The 25,615-nt window shown below is 39.1% G+C and overlaps 1 protein-coding gene across 2 annotated transcripts in view; it reads left to right on the top strand.

Annotated features, from left to right (window-relative positions):
- Positions 1–3,291: 3,291 nt before the first annotated feature.
- LOC131677737 (serine/threonine-protein phosphatase 4 regulatory subunit 3) overlaps positions 3,292–25,615 on the top strand; it is a 64,669-nt gene continuing 42,345 nt past the window's right edge. The window contains exon 1 of one of the 2 annotated variants that reach the window (XM_058957755.1): positions 3,292–3,922. The gene's annotated coding sequence lies outside the window, so the exon portion shown is untranslated. The remainder of the gene's footprint in view (positions 3,923–25,615) is intronic. The other variant, XM_058957756.1, reaches the window with a different exon arrangement.

Genomic DNA, 25,615 nt, shown 5'->3' with positions numbered 1-25,615 from the left:
TTTTTCTAGATTAATGCTCTATAAGTCTATAGTACAGCGAACCAAACGGCACGTCAACACACGGACGCCGTTGGATGTGCCAGAAAAGTAATGAAGTCCGGCCAAAATTCATTTCTATGCATTGTGCTGTGTTGAAAGTTTTGTAATGGCACTGGTAATGACGTATAAAGCGGAAATAAATCGTATGGGCGCACCTTGATTGTGCCCTAACGCCTTTACATACGATAACGTGTTTCAAGTAATTTTGAAAATTGAAGTTCTCTGCAGTAGGTAACTTGCTACAAATGATATGAACAATTCCAGTTCCATTAGAGTAAAGCGAAGCCTCCCTCCCTTTTAACTTACCAGGACGGGGTGCTTGGAATGAATATGAAATATTTGCGAAATATGATCACCTTATACATGACCTTGTTTTAGCGAAGGGCCACAATTTTATATGAGATTAGCTCCTCTGAAAATACGTTTTATTGACCGCAATGATAAAATTAGTACTGTAATTTGACATTCTAATTGAAATTAATTCTTTTTTCAAAACAACCTGGTAACCGGATAAACAGATTTTTTCAGTGTCTCAATTTTGTCAGCCTAAAAAGCACTATGAGGCAGTTCATCACTATTTTAGCTAAATATTGTAATAGAGTTTGCGACATGAAATGACTCAATACTTTATTATTACGACCAGCTATAGATAGAATGTCTAAAAATTGGTAACAAAGTTTCGTATAATAAAAATTATCCAAATACTGTGAAATACTTGTGATTGATTGATCGAAAATTCGAAACGTGTGCCCCAAATGGCGGCAATAGGAATAGATTCAAAATGAGCTAAGCACCATATGTGCGTTATCCGTATAGATTGGGATCATAAAAAAATAAAAAGATGTTTATCGATGGCAAAGTTCATATCTTTTGCTTTCAATTTGATATATATTTGCAAGAAGATGAAGAAATAGAATTTTCGTTGACTAGTATTTCCAAGACGCAAAATTAAAAAAAAATCCACCATCCGCGATCTATACTTGCGTCGAGTTTGGATATTTTATAATTACATATCTAACTAAAAATCAAACTGCCGTGATAATAGAAGTATATTTGCTGTTCTCTTTTATTCCGTCGCACCGAAAAATCTTTTTTTCTTTCTTTTTGTGCATATGCTAGCGGGCTTAAACATTCTCGCTTTGATACGGGTGCAAAATCAAAGAGTTTCCGAGGTGTTATCCGAAGTTGAAAGCGCTCGGCTCCGGTGCTTCAGAAATTTTAAAGCACCCGGCCCGAGTGTTTTCCGAAGCATCCAAGCACCGGATCGAAAATTTAACACCGCCACCGACACAGGTGCTTCGTTTATCGTGTATCGGTGCTTCGCATCGAGCACTGGCTTGGGGTGCTCATTTCAATACACTCGGTTGCGGTGGTAAAATGCAGCACGCGGTGCCGTGGCGTGTTTGGACATGCCTGCTACAGAGTATCGCAAGACCCGCGCATATGCGAGAACTGTAATTTTTTCTGTTGTTCGCTTCAATGCACACAGCACAATTGGGAATGTCGTTCTGTTCGCAGCGACTTGAGAGCGAAGAGAATGGCAGGTAAAACAAAATCATCAAAGAGAAAGGATACTGATGATGTCAGTTCGAAAAGTTCTCTTCTGTTCTCGGAGATTGGAGAGGTCAATAGTTGAGTTAATTATCCAGGGGTGCATTATTTTTTTTAAATAATGAAGCATTCGGTCAGTTCTTAAAAGATCTATAAACCGAAATCTTTTCTATTCTCTTGAAATCATTATTATATGTAGGGTTGCCACCTCCGGCGAGGCTTTCGCCGGGAGATTTTACTGACCTGGGATAGACTTGTATAGAAGCACGAATGTACGTTTAAATCAGACCTATCTGCTGAATTAAAGTGAGACCAGTATAAACTCTTGCAGTCTTTTTGTAACTCGTCAAGATATTAATTACCAAAATTGACTCAAATTCACCGTTTAGTGCTTTTTTTGGCAAAGCATTATGCACACCACTGTTCTGAGCTTTCCTCGTTAAGCTATCAAGTATTTGGTTTAAACCTAAAGAATAAGTTATTTTAACACAAAAACAAAACAATAGTTTTAAATAGATAAACTAACTGAGATTCGAAGGCATGCGTTTCTGGACAAAGCTGTCAAAGCTACCCCAATTGGGTCATTAAGCTATATATAGTTTTCCGTTCCTTTCGATAAATTTTAGGTCCAATATACATAATATAATATTATTTAAAAAAAATCGTTGTAATACGTTTTTTTTAAATAAATCTTATGTAAACTTGGCAACCATACATAGGAAAACTGCGGTTGTTTACATCTGGCCTATCAAGACAACACCCAAAATGAAAAAAAAAACTATATGCATTGGATGGTGTTTATGTCAAATAAAAATAACCCTGCGGGAAAACCTGGAAAACATGTATTAATTTTTTTCTGACAGGGCATTGTTTGTCGTGCTCGTGAAATTCGATATGTCAAATGCTTCTGATAGTGCCAAATCCAGACTGTCAACATATTTCTTTATTTTAAATTTTAATATTATTTTCACGTTTCCTGAGTTGGAAAAAAAAACATTGCTGGAATCACGAAAATCAGCTTTATCGATGTATGTAATAAAAAGATTTTTTTTCTCATTTAATGACCCAATTGATTGGGTGAAAAAAATATGTTGTACCAAATACAAATTTGTATTTGGTTGTACTGTCAAGCTCTGTGTGTAGTTACTTGGCATAATCCTCAGTAGTCCATACTGCCGTTGTTTTTGTAATATTTACCGAAAATTTTAATGTTTTGATACCGCCTCCGGATTCCTTAATGTGCCACTGATACGTCCACCATAATTTTCAGGTTAAATCGTTTGAATTCATTTATTAGGGATTTTTCCCCTATTATTCAGATCAATGTACCCATATCAACATCTGAACGAACCCTTTTTCTATATAGAAAACTGCCCATTATTAGAAAGAAAAAAGTAACTTCCAAAAATCGCGGTTCGTGTTTATAAAATGAGTAAAGAAATTTTGCCGTGTTGTGCATGCAAAATGTACGCTAAAGAGATGCTAGCCGTGAAAAGTCATGGTTCGTCGTTTTTTGGAAACGGCATTCGTATTGAACTGAAGCTTCGTTAAATCATAAAGTGCCACCGAACGTCGCGAGCTTTTGTCATTTTCTTGTGTTTACTGACACATGTTTAGGTTTGTCTCGTTTCGAACAGCGTTTGCACAAGCGAGACAGTGTTGTAAGCTGTAGTTGTGAGTCGAGCGAGCTTTCTGAAATTGAATTTCTCCACGGACGGCAAGCAGCCACAAAGTTATATCGAATCCAAGATGGCGATGAATGTTGTGATCCCAGTTTCGCGAGCACGTCATTGAGCAAATTTTTGCTGCTGAAAATTGATCGCTGGCCAACATATCGCTACAGAGCCACAAGCAAAATTGCGTCAGGTTTTCGTCGGTGTGTGGAAAAGTGCGAAAGTCGCGAGGAATCGTCAGTGGGCTCCCTTTTTGCCGGAAGTGTAACCAAAAGTTTTCTCCTTTGAGGTGAAAAAAGTTTCACCTTTCCTGAGCTGCGGTCGAGTTGTTTCAAGTGGAAGCAAAGAAGAAGATACTGTGTTTCTCTAGCTTGGCCAATCGCCCTTGGCTAGACAAGGCCGATTGCGGCCGCAAAATAGTTCCCGGAAAGTCGTTTATCTTTTCTGAAGTGCGCTTCTGCCGGTGGGAAATTTCGGTTCTAGTTCCAGTTCGTATTCAACGTGAGTGCAAGAAAAAGAAGAAATCTCGGTCTGGAAGTAAGAGTTGCTGCGATTTTCAGCTCGTTACGTGTGGTGTGTGTTGGTTTTCTGCCGAGGCAAAAGCGTGTTTCTATCAGATGTGGGATTTGGAACAGACAGTGGATGCTTTTAATTTTTAGGTAAGTATCACATCTTCAATTTGCAGGATATTTTATTGTCCGCCGGAGGCATTTGGTACGAGACTTGCAATTTTTTTGCTACCAAAGCTTCGTCGGAGGTTTCTTCTTGCGGTTGTTTTTCCTCTTTTTTCCCATTGAGTAGCGCGATATTATTCCTCTCCCATTCTTACCCCCATCGGTTGCCTGCTTCTGGCGGTGGTGTTTTTATTCCTCTTTTCCTACGATTTCCATCGTTGCACCACTACAAGCGACGGTACGGTAGTAACATTGGTCGTTCATCGTAATGTGCGAAGCGAGAAGATACGATGATGTTTCGTTTTTTGCCGTTGCCTGGTCGATTCGTGGTGTGTGTGTTTGTATAAAGGGTCGCCTATCTGATTGATACCAGTGGTGCCAGGCATGTTATTTGGAAATGGAATATCGATCGTGAATGGATTTATCGGTAGTTAATTTTTTTGTGGATTTTGTTTTTAAATTTGACCTTGCAATCGTTTTCCTATGGAGTTTGTCAGCAAGAATCTATTTTTTAACGTACACCCAGGCAAAACGTATAGCGAAATTCATAGGATTTATCTTATGATGCATGGAAAAGTAACAAAACCATGTTTTCTTAAGATTAATATGAAAACGGACGACATTTAGGATTATCTAAATATTTTATAAGGTATTGCATTGATCAGTCATGATTCTCATAAACATAAGAGAAATGTATAATAATATTGGTTCTATCACATTCGCCCGAATGACATTCGCCCGAAAGTCATTTACCCGAATGACGTTCGCCCGAAAACCATTTACCAGAATGGACCATTTACCCGAATGTCATTAACCCGAATGGACCATTTACCCGAATGCCATCAACCCGAATGGACCACTCGCCCGAATGTCACTAACCCGAATACCACATTTACTCAAGCATAATATAAAATCGGTAATTGTCTAGTTTAGTGACTTTAGTGATAGAAGTCCAAACTTTAATGCGGTTTTTTTACCAAAAGGATGTATTTTAACCTAAATAAACCAAATCCGAGCGGGAAATGTGAAATTTTTAACCAAAGTTTGATAAACTGAACAATAACAAGTGAGCTGATACAGCGGAGCTAGTGTGATGCGGCTTGGCCGCATATCCGAGGCCAAGGATCCGAAGCGGCGCAAAGCCGCTGAGGTTCTGTTGGACGAGGCGTTGATTAACCCGTCGCCGGAGTTATAAGCAAACCTGTCATCCTCTTGTTTGCCCGGTTTATTCAAACATAGGGGCTATAGCTAGTTTAAACTGAGCGGCAGCGAAGTCGGACAGTGCACCAGAAAGCGATGTGTCGTAGCCACATTAGTCAACCGTACACTGACCAATGTGGCTATGCGACATCGCTTTTAGGTGTACTATCCGACGTCAATGAGGTTCTGTTGCCAACGCCACAAATGCTCTTCAGGTGCAAACTGATGCATATAGGACGCAGTTGTCAGCTCTAGCGGTGAAATCTTGGGATAAACCGGACAAAATAATAAGAAATCTTTCGGAAACACCATCGATCGAGGTAAATATATATTTAGATGTTCCGTTAACGAATTGAATCAATTAAATTAGTAATTATATCTTGCATGGTGGAGGTCCATTTGGCACAACACCGTTAGTAAATAGTAGCTCATAAATGTTATATTACGAAGCTAGTGTGATGCGGCTTTGCACAATTACCGAGGTCGAGGAACCGAAGCGGAAGTCCCTACTCGGCAAACCTGTGATCCATTGGTTTGCTTGGTTTACTGAAATATAGGGGTTGATTCCTTCTTTAAATATGAGCAGTACTTTGAGTTTGTATACCAAATAGTCCTCGCAATCAAACCAGTGATCCACTCGTTTGCCCGATTTACTCACACTTAGGGATTGATTCCTTCTTTTAAACATGAGCAGCTCTTTTTCCACAATTAGGGGTTGATTGCTTCTTTCAAACATGACAAATCCTTGGATCTGCATGCCAAATAAGTTTGCAAAGAAACTGTTGATCCACTCGTCTGCCCGGTATACTCAAACATAAGGGTTGATTCCTTCTTTCAAAACAAGAGCAATTCCTTGAATCTATATACCAAATAGCTCTCTACGTAATATTAGATTTCGAGACAGGATGATTCTTCCACCTAATTCACGGATGATTCTTCCATCTAAACCAAAGTTTTTTCTGAAAAATAAAACAACTTGGTCGTCAGACAAAATATTCGGAAGATCACCGAATACAACTAATTTACAAACAAGTTGTTGGCTTTCTTGCCCCATCAAGGTATTCCAATGGCACTCGAAGAATTGAGGAAAAGTTATCCAAAGGCTCTTGACGATTTTTTGGATTACATTAGTAAAAATTGTATTTTTGGTAGGAAGGAAACTAATCAAAAAGTTTCTCGATAACCCTTCTTTGCCCCTCGCTTCGTGGTCAGTTTTCGAAAATGTATCGACAAAGATTCCTAGAACCACCAATAATGTGGAAGACTAGCACAATAAATGGAACGGTTTGTTAAGCCGTGTAAATTCTATGGTGTGTTGAAGCAGTTGCATCTTGAAGAGAAAAACCCTAGTACGTATGTTTTACGTACACTACAAGCGGTGCCAACAGCAAAAAAGTCTAAAAAGAACTCACGACAGGACTTAAAACTGGAAACCCTAGTTAAATCATACAGACCAGGTGATTGGATTAACTATTGGACTGGTATAGCTTTAGTGTTAATTTCTTCATAGCATCAAATGTAATAAAATTTGTATTTCATCTTAATAAATTAAATTTTTTCGATTGACATTTCGATGTTTTTCGGGTATATGGAATTCGGGCGAATGGCATTTGGGTTTATGTTGCATTCGGGCGAATGTCTTTCGGGTGTTCGTGGCATTCGGGTGAATGACATTCGGGTTTATGTGACATTCGGGTAAATGTCCTTCGGGTAAATGGCTTTCGGGCGAATGTCATTCGGGCGAACGTGACAGAATCAATAATATTATTGTCTTATGAAAAACTAAAGATGCCTTATGGAAAATGGAATCATAGCAAACCGATTTGACAAAATAAATGCCGTTTCATAAGGTAATCTTATGATTTATATAGGTGTTACTTGTTGCTAAAAATTATACGATGTTCGCACGAAGATTGCTATATTTTTTGCCTGAGCGTAGGCATGTTCTACAAATAAGATTGATGAAAGAACAAAAACGATTAAAAATAGGGATTAAGTTAAATTTTCAAGTAAGTACCTGGTGCTGAAAGCGCATAATGTCTTGATAAAATTTAAGATTTAATCACCTTTTCGTGGGATGGTCACCATACAATATTCCTTTGCAAAAACCGCATCAAATCGATGATAGAGCAGTGGTGTAGGGCCAAGATCTCCCTGGTGGTCCAAAAATATAAGTAACAGAATAAACCTTATTCATGTTTTGTTCATTATTGATATGATAAGCTAGGGATAGATATCTTGGGAAACACGCATTACTTGATTTGAGTAGGATGACGGTTGGCAACATGCAAAATGTTGCCTTCTTTCCGGGGACCGGTGTTTACTTAGCAGACAGTCACTATTTCGTCTGATTTTACAAAATTTGCCTCGCGGACGGAACGAAATTCACTGAACCATACACAGAAGTTCGTTCTGTCAGCTGAAGAGAACTTCTTGCGTGACGTTCTAGCTCACACCTTTTCCATATATCACAAAATTTTCTTTCCCTCACTAGTACTGGTACCGTAAGGTCCAAATGCTACGCAAGATACACATATATAAGTGGAATGATCAATCACAAATCAGCAGTGACCAGAAGCGGGACAGAAGTAAATCTGCGGATTCCTAGGATGAATTCTCCAATCGCTTTTCGCACCCAAAGTTACTGAACAACAGAGCGCTACATAAAAGTGAGCCATCGACAAGTTGACGAGTAAACTCGTAGAACTAAACTACTACTCTAAAATCAAATCAAGTCTCGTTTCATCACGAGTAGTTCGAGCAGTCCGGTGTATCAGACTACGACGCATACCGAATGTACACATAGAAAACAGAATTAAACTTACCCATGGAGCAAATCGAGACATCTCTCTGGTAGGCCAAAACAGCTCCTTTATTGGTTATTGTTTAAAGCAAGAAGAGTTACAAGCATCTCCATGGCTTACCAATGACTGAATATTGGCTAGGTCCGCCAGGAATATTCATCGAATTGAAACACCTTCATCTTTAAGCAAGATTATAGTAATATATGTATGGGAATCGCTGACCACTACGTAGCCAAATGCATGACGGACCAACTCATAATACATTAGATGAATCAAGAGTAAGCATAAGGTACTAGCTCATTGCAGCATTCAAAGCAAATAAACAGCCAGTTGACTAGCTGCCTTGGGCGGAACTAGCAGAAGCAGAAATTCCTGTTGAAGACTTAGTAACCAGTTTTGCGAACGCTGTAGCACAGCACTTCGCAAGATTCTGAACATCATCTTGGGGTTAAAGGAGACACAGCCAAATGGGTCTACAAAAGAATCCGGAAAGATCACAAAATGCTATGCAGAATAAAAACTGGACATACCAGGACCACCCTCACACACAGTGACCAGAACCGACCCGCCAGTATCTGAAACATGCAACACGAGGAAAACAATTTAACACATATCAACTGCATTGAATTTACCGACATCCGCCTGCAGTACGCCCTCCCATTATCAATGCGGGAGATACTGGATAACGACCCGGTAACATAAAAGATTCCGCTATCCTTCATAGATGCCGCCAAACTATTCGAGACAATGTAAATGAAAACAACACTCACCGAAAAACATCCTATCAATCGCACCAAAGGGCCCCTACTAACCACACCAACAAACCGGAGAATTCCCCCTCTCCCAGCGTTCCCACATCAATAGCAAACAATATCGCCCACATTTCTCCGCCACACACGAACCAGTCCAGCTTTTCCGCGGCCCACTAAAATTCAAACCACTAGTCCCTTGTAACATGGTCAGGACACCGAAGCCGAACCCAATCAATCGTGGACCATCTGTCGGATGCTAGAGTGGTTTTCCGCGGTCCAGACCACCCCAAATAGTAACCAACCCAACCACCAGCGCCAACATCAAATATGCAAACCGCTACGAAGACACCTGAACGAGCCCATCGCCGAAAAACCATCGAGGGGCCCTCGGCATTTGAGAGGTCGCCCATTGCCTAAAACCATCGAATATGCAGTAAACAATCCGGGCAGGGTTCGTCTAGCAAGGGATGCAGCCGCTTCTGTGCAAGCAGTACCGTCTAATTTAGTCTAACTCCCACAAACTTTCAGAGATCTACAGTGTGGATGTTGCCAAGTTTGGTTCAACAAGTTCTCCGTGTTAGCCTTAGTTCACCAAAAACAGAAACGCCAAAGAATACGCCGAGCAATATCCAGATGCAGCAAAAACCATAATCGACAAACATTTGGTCGATGAGTGAGATTTGTTCGTACCAAAACTGGATTTCAAATTCCGTCAGTCTCGAATCGCGCAGAATTTATGGAAAATCTCGGAACGTAATAACCATGTGATTCATTTTAACTGTGGTAAATATGATAAAGAATTGAACTGTTTTCTGGAACCCTGCCGATGATGTTTTGTGATCTGTTTCAAACTACGAGATAATCTTCAGCCATTCTTTTCTTGGGGTGCCGGCTCCATCCACCATTATGGGAAAATCATCATCAAAGATCTGTTGCTACAAGGCTGTTCCTGGGACGCTTATTCAGAAAAATAGCAACGGTGGACAGCATTGATGGAAGAAGTGGCGATGATTAAATATCACACTACATTTCCCTAGACGCTTCAAAAGTACACGCAGAAAAATGTATATTAAATTCCAAAATAATTCGCTTAGAAATCAAAAATATATATTTTTGAATCAGGGCCTAATTGCAATTTTTTTAGATTCAAAAATATTTGTTGTTAGATTTCAAAAAAATGGTTGTTGTTTCTACTAACAAGCCCCCATATGATTTTGTGTAGATTCAATAATAATTTTATTTGAATCTATGATATCTTTTTTTGAAACAAAGTATGTTATTTGTTAGTTGAAATATGCTTTTCCTTTTTAAAACAATGAAAAAATCTATTTGAATCAAAAAACTTTTATTTTGTTTTCAAAAAAGGTGTATTTAATATTAATATCTTGATTTTTGTTTTTTTCTTTTACCCTCCCCCCTCATATTTTGCACCGAATCCCAATTCCAATGATTACGTAAATGACAACTTTTCCAAGCTTTCCGCTAAAAAATGCTGTTTTAGCTCCTCTGCTTTCTCTCGCTCGATAAATTTCGACGGTGTATCAATTTTCTGGAATAATAACAATAATATTAGGTTCTTAGGTATTACCTCAATAATAAATAATTTTCTCACCTATGAAAGCACTCACGACCGCATTGCACTAATCAAATTCTATTTACATTTTTATAATGCTCAAATAGTCTAAACCTAGCGTCTTGAACTTCAATTCTTTATTCTCGACCACCGATGCGTCCATTTTTTTATTTGTATGATACAACAAAGATCGAACCAAACACAGTCTATCCATTTTAAAGCAATATTTCTAAATCTAACAGCAATATTTTTGTTTTAAATAATGCTATTGTACAACCAACCAGTGCTTTTTTGGTTCAACTAAATACTGGAATTTGAATCAAAGTTTCAATATATTTGATACGAATATTCCCTGCTTTTTGCAGGGATTTTGGAATCAAAATGCAGATTATTTTGTCACTAATGCCGATATTTTTGTACCAACAATGCACAGTGGTCCAGATCGCTAATTTTGGAGGAATTTTTACTTTCTGACAAACCTGTATAATTTAGCCGTATCATGTCTTAGGATGAATTTGTGTACTTTAGAAGATGCTTCTTTTTATTGGAATAGTTATTAGGGTGGTTCTAATTTATCTAAAATACGAAAATAAACTTTTTACTGATGAAAGATAGAGCTCCACAGTCTTCCACAAAGTTGTAAAGTAACTTATTTTGAATAAATTTGTTGAACATATTAAAGCTCTATCTCTTTTAGTTTTTGTTATACAAGAAATTTAAAAAAAAAGATTAGGGTGTTCCTGAAAAAAACGTTTTTTTAGTATAACTTTCGTATCTTTTACTTTTTGTTAACACAACCTTTGAACAGCTTATTGAAAACTTCAAGTCGAGTATTTTTCTCCAAGACACCGAAGGTCTAACTTTTTTCTTTAAAAAGTTATGGACACTTTTCGTTAAAAAAATAGCCTATTTCAAGGCTCAATATCGCTGATGCGGGCACCTAAAATTGAATTCTGTTTCCACCACATGAAAGACCATACTTATTAGTATATTTGAGCAAAAATTGGCGAATACGATATTTTTTTAAAATTTGCAATTTAGATTTAAAGTTTGTAGTTTTGCAGGTTCAACGCATTAAAGCATTTACACACATATCGTTGTATTATGAAAAAAGCCACTTTCAAATATCATTCTCTCATCGCAGCAAGCTTTGCATAAGTGAAACGACTGTCAAAAAAGGTTTCTGATTTTATTCGTTTTAAATAAAACTAGTAAATATGGATATTAGTCGAAGAGAGTTGGCGAATTTGCTTATTGCTGGTAAAAACACAGATGAACTGCTTAAGTTCATTACAAGTAGTAATCCAAATGTAAAATTGAGACTTGTTAGTGCTCGGAAGAAAATAAAAATCTTCATGTTGGAATTTAGAAGGTTGTGGATTCGGAGTAAGCGCACGCAAATTCGGTTTGAGCTGGAAAATTTTGTGTGGCTTGAAGGAAAGCTAAGATTCGAAGTCGAAGGTAAAGGTAAAGGCCGAAAGAGGAAACCATTTTCCGAAATATGTCGCAGAGCCAAAATAAAAAGATTAGCAAAGTTGCGCGATAAGTATTCCACGGAAGAATTTGGTTTAGCGTCAGCCGTCAACGCTAATTCTACTGGTTTCCGTTTAGTTGGCAGACAAATCGAACGATTGTCGAAAAGTCCCGTCAGATCTACCGTAGAGAATTTAGGATCTATGGCTGTCCCGATTGCAGAAGCGTTTACTGCGGAGGAGGCACTTAGATTTATTTGTGAAAATGATTTTTCTAAGGCGCAGTACCAAAACATACGCAGCTCAGTTATGCAGAAGGGTTTGGACATTTATCCCGCGTATAATAAAATAGTAGAAGAAAAGAAACTATGCTATCCGATCGGTATGTACTATTCTCAAAGATTCGTCCCTGAATCAACATTTTTTTTCAGGAATTTCTGTTCAGCCTTCTTGTGCGTATGTTCCCCTTCAAGCTCTTGTTAACCATACCGTGGAACGACTCATCTCGTTTCTGAATATTGGAGTTCTACCACTGCATCCTGAGGATAATACGTTTGTTATCTTTAAGTGGGGCTGCGATGGAAGCAGCAACCATTCCCGGTAGGCAACATTATTTTTCTTCTAAACTTTGACTGACAGTCTCTTTTCCACTTGAACATAGATACAAGCAAATGTGCGTTGACGAAGATGAAAATGGAGAACTATTCGAGTATAACGATTCGCATATATTTGCTTTATCTATAGTACCTTTACGTGTAGTTAGTCGCCGGAAAGATGAGTCAAGAGATTGCATTCTTTGGAATAATGATTTTCCATCTTCAGTATCCCTGTGCCGACCAGTAAAATTAATTTTCAAGAAGGAAAATCCTGAACTAACAAAGGATGAAGTTGCCGCGATGAACAAGCAAATCGATGAATTAGTCCCGACTATAGTAAATGTTAATATGCGCAAGATTCCGATTAGTTCAAGCTTCATATTTTCCATGGTTGATACGAAGGTAGTGAATGACGTAACAGGCACACCGTCTCAAGCGTGTTATATATGCAAACGCTCCGGAAAGCGATTGAATGATCCTTTACTGGAAGCCAGCGATCCACCGGATAGTTTATATGTTTTTTCACCTTTACATGCATTAATACGAGCAATGGAGTTACTATTGAATATTGCTTACCGTTTAGCTCTAGCAAAACCGCGTTGGCGCGTAGGCAAAAATACCACCGAGCTTAAGGAACGACAAATAAAAATTCGACAAGCGTTACGTGACCGTTTAGGTCTTCGTATTAGCGAACCTTTGCCAGGTGGCGGAAATTCTAACGATGGTAACACAGCTCGAAAATTTTTCAGAAACCGAGATGTCGTTGCAGAAGAAACCGGGTTGGACGAAATGTTGCTAGAACGTATGTATGTGCTATTAACAATCATCAACAGCAAATTGGGAATTAACGCGGATGCTTACCGGAGTTACGCCGAAGATACACGATTGCTTTATGTACGCCTGTATGGTTGGTATGCTCTCTCACCAACCGTGCATAAACTCCTGGTCCATGGAGGAAGCATTATTCAACATAACATGCTGCCAGTAGGTATGTGCAGTGAAGAAGTTCAAGAAACCAGGAATAAAAGTATTCGCAGATTCCGAGAATTCCACGCACGCAAATTCGATCGACTCGTCAATCTTGATGACGTTTTCAAGAGACTTCTTGTTTCATCAGATCCTATAATTTCTCTTAAATGTAAACGTCGAATTCAACGAGCACCGCTGGATATACCTGAAAATGCAATGCATCTACTTTTGAATTAATTGGCATTGAATAAATTCTCCTTATATAAATCATAAATTTTTGTCATAGCCAAATTATTTTTAATGAACACATTCTGTATTGTTGATATGTAAGCAAAACAGAAAAGGAAATACAAAGGCTTTAGGCAATTTCTTTTATGTCGCTATGCGATAAAATTTAAAACTTTGGTTAGTAAATTTAAAATTACATGCTTAAAAAAAATAATATTTTCCAATTTTTGCTCAAATATACTTAAAAGTATGTTCTTTTCTATGGTTCAATCCGAACTTACTTTTATTTGCCCCAATCAGAGATAATGACATTTGAAAAAGGGCTATTTATGAGCGAAAAGTTTCCATAACTTTTGAAAGTATAAAGTTAGACTTTCAGAGTTATGAAAAAACGTGGATTGAAGTTTTCTAAAAGCTGTTCAAAGGTTGTTTTAACAAAATATAAAATTTCTTTCGAACATTAACAAGTCTCAATTTTACATTTGGATTACTACTTGTAATGAACTTAAGCAGTTCATCTGTCTTTTTACCAGCAATAAGCAAATTCGCCAACTCTCTTCGACTAATATCCATATTTACTAGTTTTATTTAAAACGAATAAAATCAGAAACCTTTTTTGACAGTCGCTTCACTTATGCAAAGCTTGCTGCGATGAGAGAATGATATTTGAAAGTGGCTTTTTTCATAATACAACGATATGTGTGTAAATGCTTTAATGCGTTGAACCTGCAAAACTACAAACTTTAAATCTAAATTGCAAATTTTAAAAAAATATCGTATTCGCCAATTTTTGCTCAAATATACTAATAAGTATGGTCTTTCATGTGGCGGAAACAGAATTCAATTTTAGGTGCCCGCATCAGCGATATTGAGCCTTGAAATAGGCTATTTTTTTAACGAAAAGTGTCCATAACTTTTTAAAGAAAAAAGTTAGACCTTCGGTGTCTTGGAGAAAAATACTCGGCTTGAAGTTTTCAATAAGCTGTTCAAAGGTTGTGTTAACAAAAAGTAAAAGATACGAAAGTTATACTAAAAAAACGTTTTTTTCAGGAACACCCTAATCTTTTTTTTTAAATTTCTTGTATAACAAAAACTAAAAGAGATAGAGCTTTAATATGTTCATCAAATTTATTCAAAATAAGTTACTTTACAACTTTGTGGAAGACTGTGGAGCTCTATCTTTCATCAGTAAAAAGTTTATTTTCGTATTTTAGATAAATTAGAACCACCCTAATAACTATTCCAATAAAAAGAAGCATCTTCTAAAGTACACAAATTCATCCTAAGACATGATACGGCTAAATTATACAGGTTTGTCAGAAAGTAAAAATTCCTCCTAAATTAGCGATCTGGACCACTGTGCAATGTTTGGTATTTGAAACAGAAATATTATTTCTGTTTCCACAAAATCTTTGACTTAGAATCAAAGTCGCAAAATATTTGATTCGAATATGCCTTATTTCTCTGCGTGATAGATAATGAATCCCTTCAATTCTTGCAATGCGATTGACGACGACGACGACGGTATGTGAGCATTGCCAACTTTCGGCGGGTAGTTGATGGTATACCCCGGCGTGAATTGGTAGCAGCTAAATCAAAGGTAATGCCGTCTCCATCCCTAGATAGGAACATTAGGATGTTGTGCTTGCTTCTAGGATGGCAAACACCGACACATTTGCATTGACGGACTCTCAGACTTTTGGATCCGCTCTTTCAGTTCGTACCTTGAGAAATTCCTAACCAATCTGTGCCAACGAACAGCAACGTGGTCGATGTGTTACCCAAGTGGGACAGTGGACCTCCGTTGATGTCTTCTAGTAGAGAATGTGTTGTCGGTACGGAATGGCCAAACAAAGAGCTCCCCCAACGAACGTGAAAGTGGAACTAAAAGCTTCATTCCACGACATTGATCTCCAGAAGCTGTTAATAGATACACATCGGTTGTCTCTATGGAATATGATGATACGTTTCATAGCACTATGTTTAGCGTTTCTATGCGAATGGTGGGAGAAAGATCAAATGACTTCTAATAGAGAAGGTTCCCACGTCGAGAATTCGGGTAACGTCTATTGTCATATCACTGAAACTCGACGAAAAATTTCCTGTGACATGTTGCACAGTGCGAGAGGTTTGGAGATAAAGTTAAAATCTTACCTGCAAATCGTGTACTTCCACGTAAAAACGTCATCCAAAAGAATTCTCTCCACAAGCTAACGTTTTTTACGGACACTAGAACCCACTTGAATTTTAATTCGTTAGCCCTTCATGGGTGGCATGACTAATGGAAATTGAGTAGCGAGCTATTGTTGCCAGAAGCTGAGGATACGGCGATCTCCAGGTCATTCTCCAAAGTAGGCCCGTAAAGCGATGATCAAAACATCGAGCGGCATCTTTAGACGACCAGTCGCCAAACTGTTTGGAAAAAATATTGATGTCAATTTGTAGGCATTCGATAGATTAATGGCCGAGTAATTAACGAAATAATGCGGTAACGTCTCTAGTAGATTAAAAAAGGCTCATTATTCTAGTTAGACGCAATGTAAATTGTTGACAATGATATCAGTGAATATACAATTATTTTGCAGCGAGGGAATACTTCAAGACCTTAAACAATGGGACCTGCAGGGAAACCTCGGGACATTTATACAGAATTACCTCTCCAACTGCAGATTCCGGGTTTGCATAGGAGGGACCCTATCCCAGAAATGCCGCAAAACCAACAATGTAATGTATATTGATATTTGCAGCGCTTCCCGGAGGTAAATATGTATTCGTCTACGCAGATGACATCGTCCTGGTTTCTCTGGGGAATACCATCACGCGCACCCGAATAGCCCTGCAGGCGACAGTCAACGCTGTCGGCCGCTGGGCACTCGACATAGGTTTAAAGATTTCTGCTGAAAAATGCGTCATCACCCACTGCTGCCGTATTCATCAACTCTAGACGAATCCGCCTCAACGACACCATCGTACCTTCTCGGAAGGACCCAACCATCCTCGGAGTCACCTTTAATAGAAAACTCACACTGAAGCCGCTCTTCCAAATACTTTCATAGTAACCCACTTTCACAGAACACTTAACGTAATTATTAAACTATTAGGCAAAAATATGTCGCTGCATACCATGCAGCTAATTATCAACACACGCGAAACTAGTAATTCTAACCGCCGAAAGCCGCTAAGCATAGATTTTTTCCCGTAAGTCGTTTGGATTAAACATTTTTGTGATGCGCGATTCTTCGACACCGAACGTTACAAATCGAATGGTCGCTCTTCCAAAGAATCAAGAAGGATTGCGAAAGCAAAAATCGGTTGATTCGCACTATTTGCTCGCGGATCATCCGCGAGCAAATAGTACAACCGCAGAACGGCACTCAGCATTGGCCATTTATTAATATACAGTTTTTTTACGGGATCGAGCTCACATGCCGAAATCTAGAAATCATGATGCAGTAGCCCTCCATCTTCGGGCTACTGTATCATAGAGTGGTGCGGCTGGCATCCGGACTACTCATAAGTACCCCTACATAAATAGCCTGCTTAGAAGCTGAAATACTCTCCTGGCGCTGGTAAGCAGCTAGAGTAGCCTTTAAACGAGCACCAAATTTCCTTGCTAAGGCTACTGGCACGGAATGCCACCTACTCTCCACCGCAGCCAATATCCACCAAGAATTCTCCAACAAACCCCTCCTAACCATCGCCCTGGTACATCGCGTGAGACCAAGAGCCTGGTGCGATCTCCGCCCAAATATAAACGACAGCCGTCCCAACAAAAGCCCTCCAAATAGCATCATACCAATATATATTGAACTCATCAACCGAAAATATCAACAGCACCTGAAAATCTTCACCGACGGCTCCAAGGCAGACGACGGCGTCGGAGCGCGTATCAGCGGGCAGGGGAACGGGCTCTCTTTCCGCCTCCCATCCTCCTGCTGAATTTTCAAAGCGGAAGCTGCAGCCATCGCTGTAACTGTAATCCTAACCGACTCCTTATCAGTTCTACGGAATATCGCATCTGGAACATCAACCCATCCATTTGTATAAACCAACAAGTCCCACCGAGTCCCACTGATTACACTGTGCTGGATCCCTGGCCACAGTGGCATCAAGGAGAACACAGATGCCGACAAGCTAGCTCTACACGGCAGACGCGCTCGAACCCGACTGCCTAATGCAATACGAATCTGTGGAACGAATTCACTAACCACTGGCGCAGATCCCGCGGGCACAGACAAAAGGATAGCCGACTGCTGGTCCGACCGAGCCAGTTTGAAAGAACAGCTAATATTTTCCCGAATCCGAGTGGGACATACGAGAATTACTCACGCCCACACCATCTCTAGCGAACCGATACCAGAATGTACCTCATACAATACCCGGTTATCTGATGAACACCTACTTTGCAACTGCCGCGCCCTGGAGGACCTCCAACGACAATACGATCTGGCAGACTCAATACGAGACGTGCTATCTAACGATCCGATCCGGGAGGAAATACTTTTCCTTAAGGACGCCCATTTATGCAATCGCGTCTGAATCAACTCAATCTAATGTAACCCCTCTGCTATACCTTCGCCGGGCGATATAGAGGTTTTCCGCGGCGCCCTTACTAATCAATTATGATTTACCCTACCACTAACGAAACGAAACTGACTGTCACTCCCCCGCCGGGTGCTGGAAAGGTTTTTCCAACCCTTAAAGACGTTTCAACTAAGGCATTTCACAACCACATCATCAATTGATCCCTTGCCATACTCCTACGGTGCTGGTGAGATCGAACATATCCCTCGGACCAGCGGACCACCTGCAGCCAGTATCCCCAGCTACAGAAGCGACGAACCATCCTGAAACAACAACAATCACACCTGCAAAGGGCCCTCTGCCACGTAACGCAACGACAGTGGAGAGCAAGTTCGGCAAGATAATTATAACTCAAAATTTCTTCCAGCAAATCCCTACCAACCACTTACACCAATCAGAGCAGTCCAGATAGAATATTCCAAGGCATCTCAACAGAGGCACACTACAACCAAATTATTATTAGGCCCTCTGTCACACCATTGTGTGTTGGAGAGGTCGCCTATGGCCCTTAGGACGAGCGGAACATTCGCAACCTATCCCTACTGAAATGATGGACCAATTCGGAACATCCACAGTCACAACATAACCACAACATCTATGGGTCCTCTGCCACACCTTGCGGTGTTGGAGAGGTCGCCCATGACCCTACGGATCATCGGACTGCCTCCAGCCGAGCAAATTTGGAATAACCACAATTACCCCTTCAAAAATCCCGAAATCAGAAGAAAACTGTAATGTAATTAGTACCACTGAAATAGTCTTTCATACGGGTGAATGACCAAGCGGTTAAAACCCCAATAAGCAATAACAATTTTGTAATGCAGTTAGTTTGGTACCTGAATTCTTGGTTCTGTTGCGATTTTTGGTGTGTACCAATATTCAGCAATTATCGAAATCTCAAAAGCATCGAAATCAAACAAAATCAAATTATTTTCAGGTTATTGCTACGTGTTGAAAAAAAAATCAATAAATCTAGAGTTTATTTCGTGGACAAGAAAAATCATGTCTACACAGAAAGGATGAGTCGCACCTGCTACACACATCAGAACAAGACGAAATCATTTGACGTAAAAATAGTAGCAATATGTATTTGATTTATCAGCTAGTCAAAGTAGATAATCAAAATTAGCTGTGACTCAATTTTCGTACTAATTAATACTAGTAAAATAACAGCGGATCGTCAAAATAGTCAAACGTCCCTTCGTGCATACACAATATGTGGCTTGTATTCAAGGGGCTGGTGTCCACTAAGAGGTTGACAGTGCTTTTGCTAATGTGTCTTCTGCAACAATAATTTACGGATTAAGTTTGTTTCTAGACATTTTTTATCTGTTCACCGACACGATATTCCTAAAAGCTTTCCCAAAGCTCAACCTTCGGTACAGAACGGCAAAGTTAGCTATATTAACTTCCAATGGAGACGGTCACACACAGCATCAATGGAATTGAACGTTTTAACGTACGGAACGCGTGAATACGAGAAAAGTATCCTAACGGAACGGTGTCGTAGCGGTGACGATCTGTTCCGTTGACGGGCCGACGCTGATGAATCGTGTGAATCGTTCTTAATAATTAGTAGCTGCGAATAAACTACTGTATTGGAAATAATCACAATGCTTGTCTTTTTCAAATTATATTCAATTTGTTTGGAAGTAAAGCCGTTCTTCACGTAAAAATTTAAATATTGCTGGAAGTTTGTAATGTTATTATGTTTAAGCAAAACCAATAATTATGGATCAACTCGTAATTCTTCCGTTTCGATTCTGAACCCGTCACAAGGTTCACTTTAATAATACATTCTGGTCTACTACTATGCAATTTGTAATCGGTAAGACAGCTCAGGTCGTAGCTAACGATGATATCATGATTTAACACCAGTTTCTTTGGTTTTACTACCTCTCCTTGTTTTTTAACTCATGTTAGAACAGAAAAACTCGACCCGCCTTTATTAACGTTTTTTTTCATTTGAACTAAGCAAATTGCGGTGGCTTTGTTCAAGGACTTCAGCTAACCAAATTCTCTACTACTTCATTCATCACAGATCAGTCTTTCCTTTTCCTCCCTCTTGGTTATGTGTAGTTTTCCACTGACATGCTTCGTCGCATAAAAATGTGTATGTCCCGTTCGGGTATGAGTGTAAACGCTTTCACACATACACAGTACACAGCAAGCGTGATTCATGACCCAACTTAAACCAGTACATTGACGGCAATTGTATCTTGTTCAGTCGAGTGTTGAGCACCGCTGAGCTACGTCACATCGTTTCAAAGTCATTTGCGTCACATGTGAGCTGGGGGATGTTTTTGTACTTCCGAAGAAAGTGTAGGTACCTAGCACAAAGTTGTAAATTTGTACGGATCCCGTAAACACGGCTCAGATAGAGAACGACAAATGTCGTACAATTCGGAATTTGATTTACATCAGGGCAGATGGACAAAAAATTAAATCTTATCAATACGCCACATGGGAGATAATGAACGAACATTTAATAATAGAAGTTTTGGAAAATGCGTAGTGTTATCTGCTTTCGTGTTAATATTTCTCACGTGGATTTTAACCAACATCGCATCGTAGTGATGCAGCAGATTTCGAGCGGCGTTGTCTATACTTATATGCTTACGTACGTTCAAACTTAATTTCATTACCTGTGTGCTGTTCCCATTGCAGCGTTAAACTTCCTGAGTTGGTTCCGAACATATCACAATTCATTTGTTAGATCAATTTCTTATCTCGATCCCACCTGAACGGAACGCATTTTGGTATTATGATCAAGATTATTCACAGCAACATAGGCAAACAATTTTAGTAGGAGGATTGCTTTTCACTGCAATTGGGATATGAATCGGCAGCAGATTGGTTGTTTACTTTTGATATCGAGTGTTTGTTTTATTTTTATTTTTGGTTCATTCACGAATTGCACACTTGACTTACGAGACAGTGTATAGATAGAGAGCGCATTATCGCGTACGTTTATTTACTGTTGCGTACCAATACAACTGATTTATTGATGAAGATGAATGGGCCGTACGACTATTTGTGATGAAAAGTAAAGGTCATTATTGAGCTACGTAACGGAAAGTGGGAAAAGCCCGGCGGCGCGTCTGGTAGGATTTGGGTGAAATAAAGAACATTCTCAAGGCATATTTGTTTTTGATACTTTTACGTGTTCTCAGCTGTAGCTTCTGATACTAGCTCGCGGGTTTTCTCTCCGCTTACGTTGCAGACCAGATATATTTTGTTAATCGTCAACGCCCCTGTTGGCGACCTCACCAGAGAATCGAAATTTCATGTCCAAATACCAACATCAAGTTGGATCCACCACAAGCAAGATTCAATTTCATTCGCTTTCAAGTTGGAGGGATTTTCATTTGAAATATATACTTCTTCATTCACCAACCAAAACCTTCATCTGGTCGGTCGTAGCCAGTTATGGTCAAATGTTTACATGCATCGCATTTTCGAGCATACATAAAAAGCCTGAAGAATTTTCTATGTATCTTTGCTCAAAAAAATCTAGTCTGCCCCAGTGGCGAGAATGGTACAGTGCAGACGTGGATCCAGCAATTCTGGGTTAGGCATGTCTTCCAGTGCACTGGCAACCCGTAATCGGTTTATCGACGAGCACTACCTGTGCTAGTCCCCGGTGATGTATAGCCTACCCTACCGGGTGCCGGGTCGATTTCACTTATTCAAACTTTCATCTCTAATCATTAGTTCACTGGTCTCTTCTTCATTTACACTGTAGTTCGACTAGAATCTGTGCGACCACTCTGCTCACGGTATTCTACATCCTTTCGTCTTTACACATCTCTTCTACGAAATTCTTTACGCTTATGACTGGCAACTTCCTCGAATCTGAACCAGTCCAGGACCAGGTGCTCTCCGGTGTTTCCTTCCTCTTACTGACTTTTCGGACCGCTAGAAACTTTCCGGAATACTATGCTATATTTCTCCCTAAGGCGAACAAATTGGAATTTTTCTCCACTTTTGCGCGGGAATTTTTCTCCACTTTTGCGCGGGTACAAAACCTATAATTAAATTATAGGTTAGGTTATAATTAAATTTATATTTATAAAACATATTTTTTATTGAGTTAGTTTATTTGACACGGCACTTGCGTTTGTTCTAAGTGCCAAAATATTTGCCTTTCAAATTCTTTTGACTATCGAATTTACAATTTGATGTTTTCTTTAAACTTATGTTAAATGTGAGTGTCTCTTTATCCTAGGGAGTGATAAGAATGAGAAATTAACCTTCCGGTAGTCGCGGTGCACTGAATGCACGCTGCTCTGAAAATCTAGCGAAATTGTCTTAGGGCGTCAGTGGGTGCTCGTTCAGTGAGCGATCTGAGCGGCTTCCGGTAGGTTAAATTAAAATTGTTTAAAATTAAGGATTAACATTTTTACTTCTGTTGAATGCAATTTATTTTATTTTATTTGCCTTCGTGAAACAGTAGTTTATAACTAATGCAACTTATTCCCTAACATTTGATTTTCAAGGGATAGAAGGTGGACAATAGCGGAAAAGAGAAACACACCAGTATATTTTTTTTCGAGAGTTGTCCTACTGGAGCTGTAGAGCTAGGTTCTCGGGAGGGCTCCCCGTCAGAATCACATACTACAATTTGCAGACGAGACAGGCAATGTCGCCCACTAAAACACTGCATTAGGCCAATTGTAGCGGGCTGTGATTCGGACTGTGATATTCATTGTACGGTTCAGGTATATGCGGGCGCAGGGACTCGCGATCGCGTGTATCATCGCGAAGGGCTCGAACATTTGTACGCGTGTGCGTTTGTATGTCGCGTGTGCTAACGTGTATGTAACTTCACGTGTATAAATTCTATTTCATAACCGTGTGTCTTTCGCATATTCGCGTGTGTTCTAGAATGATCGCGCGCGGACCGTGAATATTATACTTATTTTTTGTGGACGGTTCAGATTCCAGAAGAAAGTGGGTTCTTCCATATCATTAGAATTCCCAATCATGTAGCCGTAGAACGCGTGGTCTAGTGGATATGAGCTTTATTTTTTTTATTGGTCCAACTGAATGTATGGACCTAAATTGCTAGAATGAAGGCTAAAGATTCCGGACGTGACCGATTCATGATCGCGCGCGTTTGCGGGTTCGCGTTTGAGACCGCGTTTTTAACTTCGTAAGTACTAAAACGTTCACACAATTTCCGAAGTGTTATCAAATTTACGCGATCGCGGGTATAGGTGTGCGTAGATGATCGCGAAGGACTCAAGCGTTCGTATGTTGACGCGTTTGTCGCGTGTGCTCGCGTGTATGTGACTTCGCGTGTATAAATTCGATTTTGAAACCCTGCGGCCATTCATATATTCGCGGACCGTCATTCTGATCTTTAGTTTTCGGTGTATGGATCACATTCTGACAGGGAGAGAGTTACCCCATATCACTAGAGTTGTCGCCATGGAACGTTTTGTCTAGTGGATATGTGAGTTATTTTTCAATTTTATTATTTTTTATTAATTAACAAGGACCTAGATTGTTGGTACCGAGGATAGAGACTTCCGGACGATCCCGATTCATGATGGCGCGAGCGCGGGAGTTTGTAGGTTGACGCTTGAGATCGTGTTGGTAAGTTTATGAGTGCTGAGATTTTCACCTTATCGCCGAGTTCGTGGGCGTAGATTTTCACCTTATCGCCGGGATGTAATCATGTTTGCGAGGGGCTCTAACGTCTGTGTGCTGACGTGATTTTGTAACGTGTGTTCTTGAATGGTCGCGCGAACCGTGAGTCTGATATTAAATTTTCGGTGCGCGGTTAGAATTCTGGCAGAGAGTGGGATCGTTTATATCGATAGGGTTCCCGGTCATGTCGCCATGAGACGTGTTGTCTAATAGGTATGAGCGTATTTTCTTAATTGGTCCAGCTGAAGGCATGGACCTAGGCTTCTAGGATCAAGGATAGAATTCCGGATGTGATCGATTCGTAATCGCGTGCGCGAGGGCATTTTTGTAGGTTCCCGCTTGAGACCGCGTTTGAGAATGTGTGTGTTAAGACGTTCACTATCACCATCTTTGCTGACCCAGCTGAATGCGGGTGTAGAACGGCAGTATAGGACTCGAAAAAAAAAATAAAGGACAATATATAAGAGGGATTCCATGAGAAACCAGCAGACCGCAAAATATGACCATCGTCGATTCGAACGAAACTTTGCAGGTGTGTTCGCTGTTTGAATCTCCATGATATTCTCTGGCAATTGGAATATTTTGATGCAAGAGTAATTTTTCAAAAGGGCGTAAACGTTTCTACGTGTATGAAAATTTCAAAAATTTTTTGTTCGATTACTGTATTTTATACAGCAAAACTATCTGAGAACAAGTTACAGGGAATGAATACTTCTGTCCGAAAAAAATATACACTGAAAAAATGTGTCATTTTTCAAAAAACAAAAATTTATGATAAAAATTTAAATTGCGAAAAACCCCATTTTTTTATTTTTTTATATTTTGTTACCGAAAATCTAAAGAGAAAAGAAACATTTTGATTGTGATTGCATGATGGAGAAAAAATCGGTAAAAAAGTTTTTCTAACAATAACTTCGTACATGTTTTTAAATTTCATACTAATTGACATACAAAATTGTAATTCTATTACAGAATATAATTCTAAGCACCATTTAAAATCAAAATGCATTTAACTAAAATCTTCCAAAATGCGATAGTTTTCGAGATATTTGAAATTTTGCTCATTCAAAAACAATTAATTCGTGCAATTATGCTCTTTTTAAAAGTTATTCGCGTTACCCCATCAAAAAATGTCAAAAATTTAATGTTTATCGTTTTAAAGACGTAAAAGCAACCTTTTTAGTGTATTTGGATCATGGAGAAGCTTTCAATAAAAAAGTTTTCCTAACAACAACGTTTGACATTTTTTTATAATTCTTACTATTTGCAGTCAAAAATACAATTTTCTTTTTGAATATGATTCTAAACGCCATTTTAAATCGAAATGCTCTTAACAAAAATTTTCTAAAATGTAGTAGTTCTCGAGATATTTTAACTTTTGTTTTAACAACACAATCATTAAATTTTTGACATTTTTTGATGGGGTAACGCGAATAACTTTTAAAAAGAGCATAATTGCACGAATTAATTGTTTTTGAAGGAGCAAAATTTCAAATATCTCGAAAACTATCGCATTTTGGAAGATTTTTGTTAAATGCATTTTGATTTTAAATGGTGCTTAGAATTATATTCTGTAATAGAATTACAATTTTGTATGTCTATTAGTATGAAATTTAAAAACATGTACGAAGTTATTGTTAGGAAAACTTTTTTTACCGATTTTTTCTCCATCATGCAATCACATTCAAAATGTTTCTTTTCTCTTTAGGTTTTTGGTAACAAAATAATTTTTAAAAAAAAAAATGGGTTTTTTCGCAATTTAAATTTTTATCAGTCCTCTCGACCTCCTCGATACACCACTATCGAGGCGTATTGTAATCAACATCCTGAAGCGGACTTCTTATA

This window comes from Topomyia yanbarensis, chromosome 1, assembly GCF_030247195.1.
Source record: "Topomyia yanbarensis strain Yona2022 chromosome 1, ASM3024719v1, whole genome shotgun sequence".
NCBI lineage: Eukaryota > Metazoa > Arthropoda > Insecta > Diptera > Culicidae > Topomyia > Topomyia yanbarensis.
This window is presented reverse-complemented; position numbering and strand designations above follow the sequence as displayed.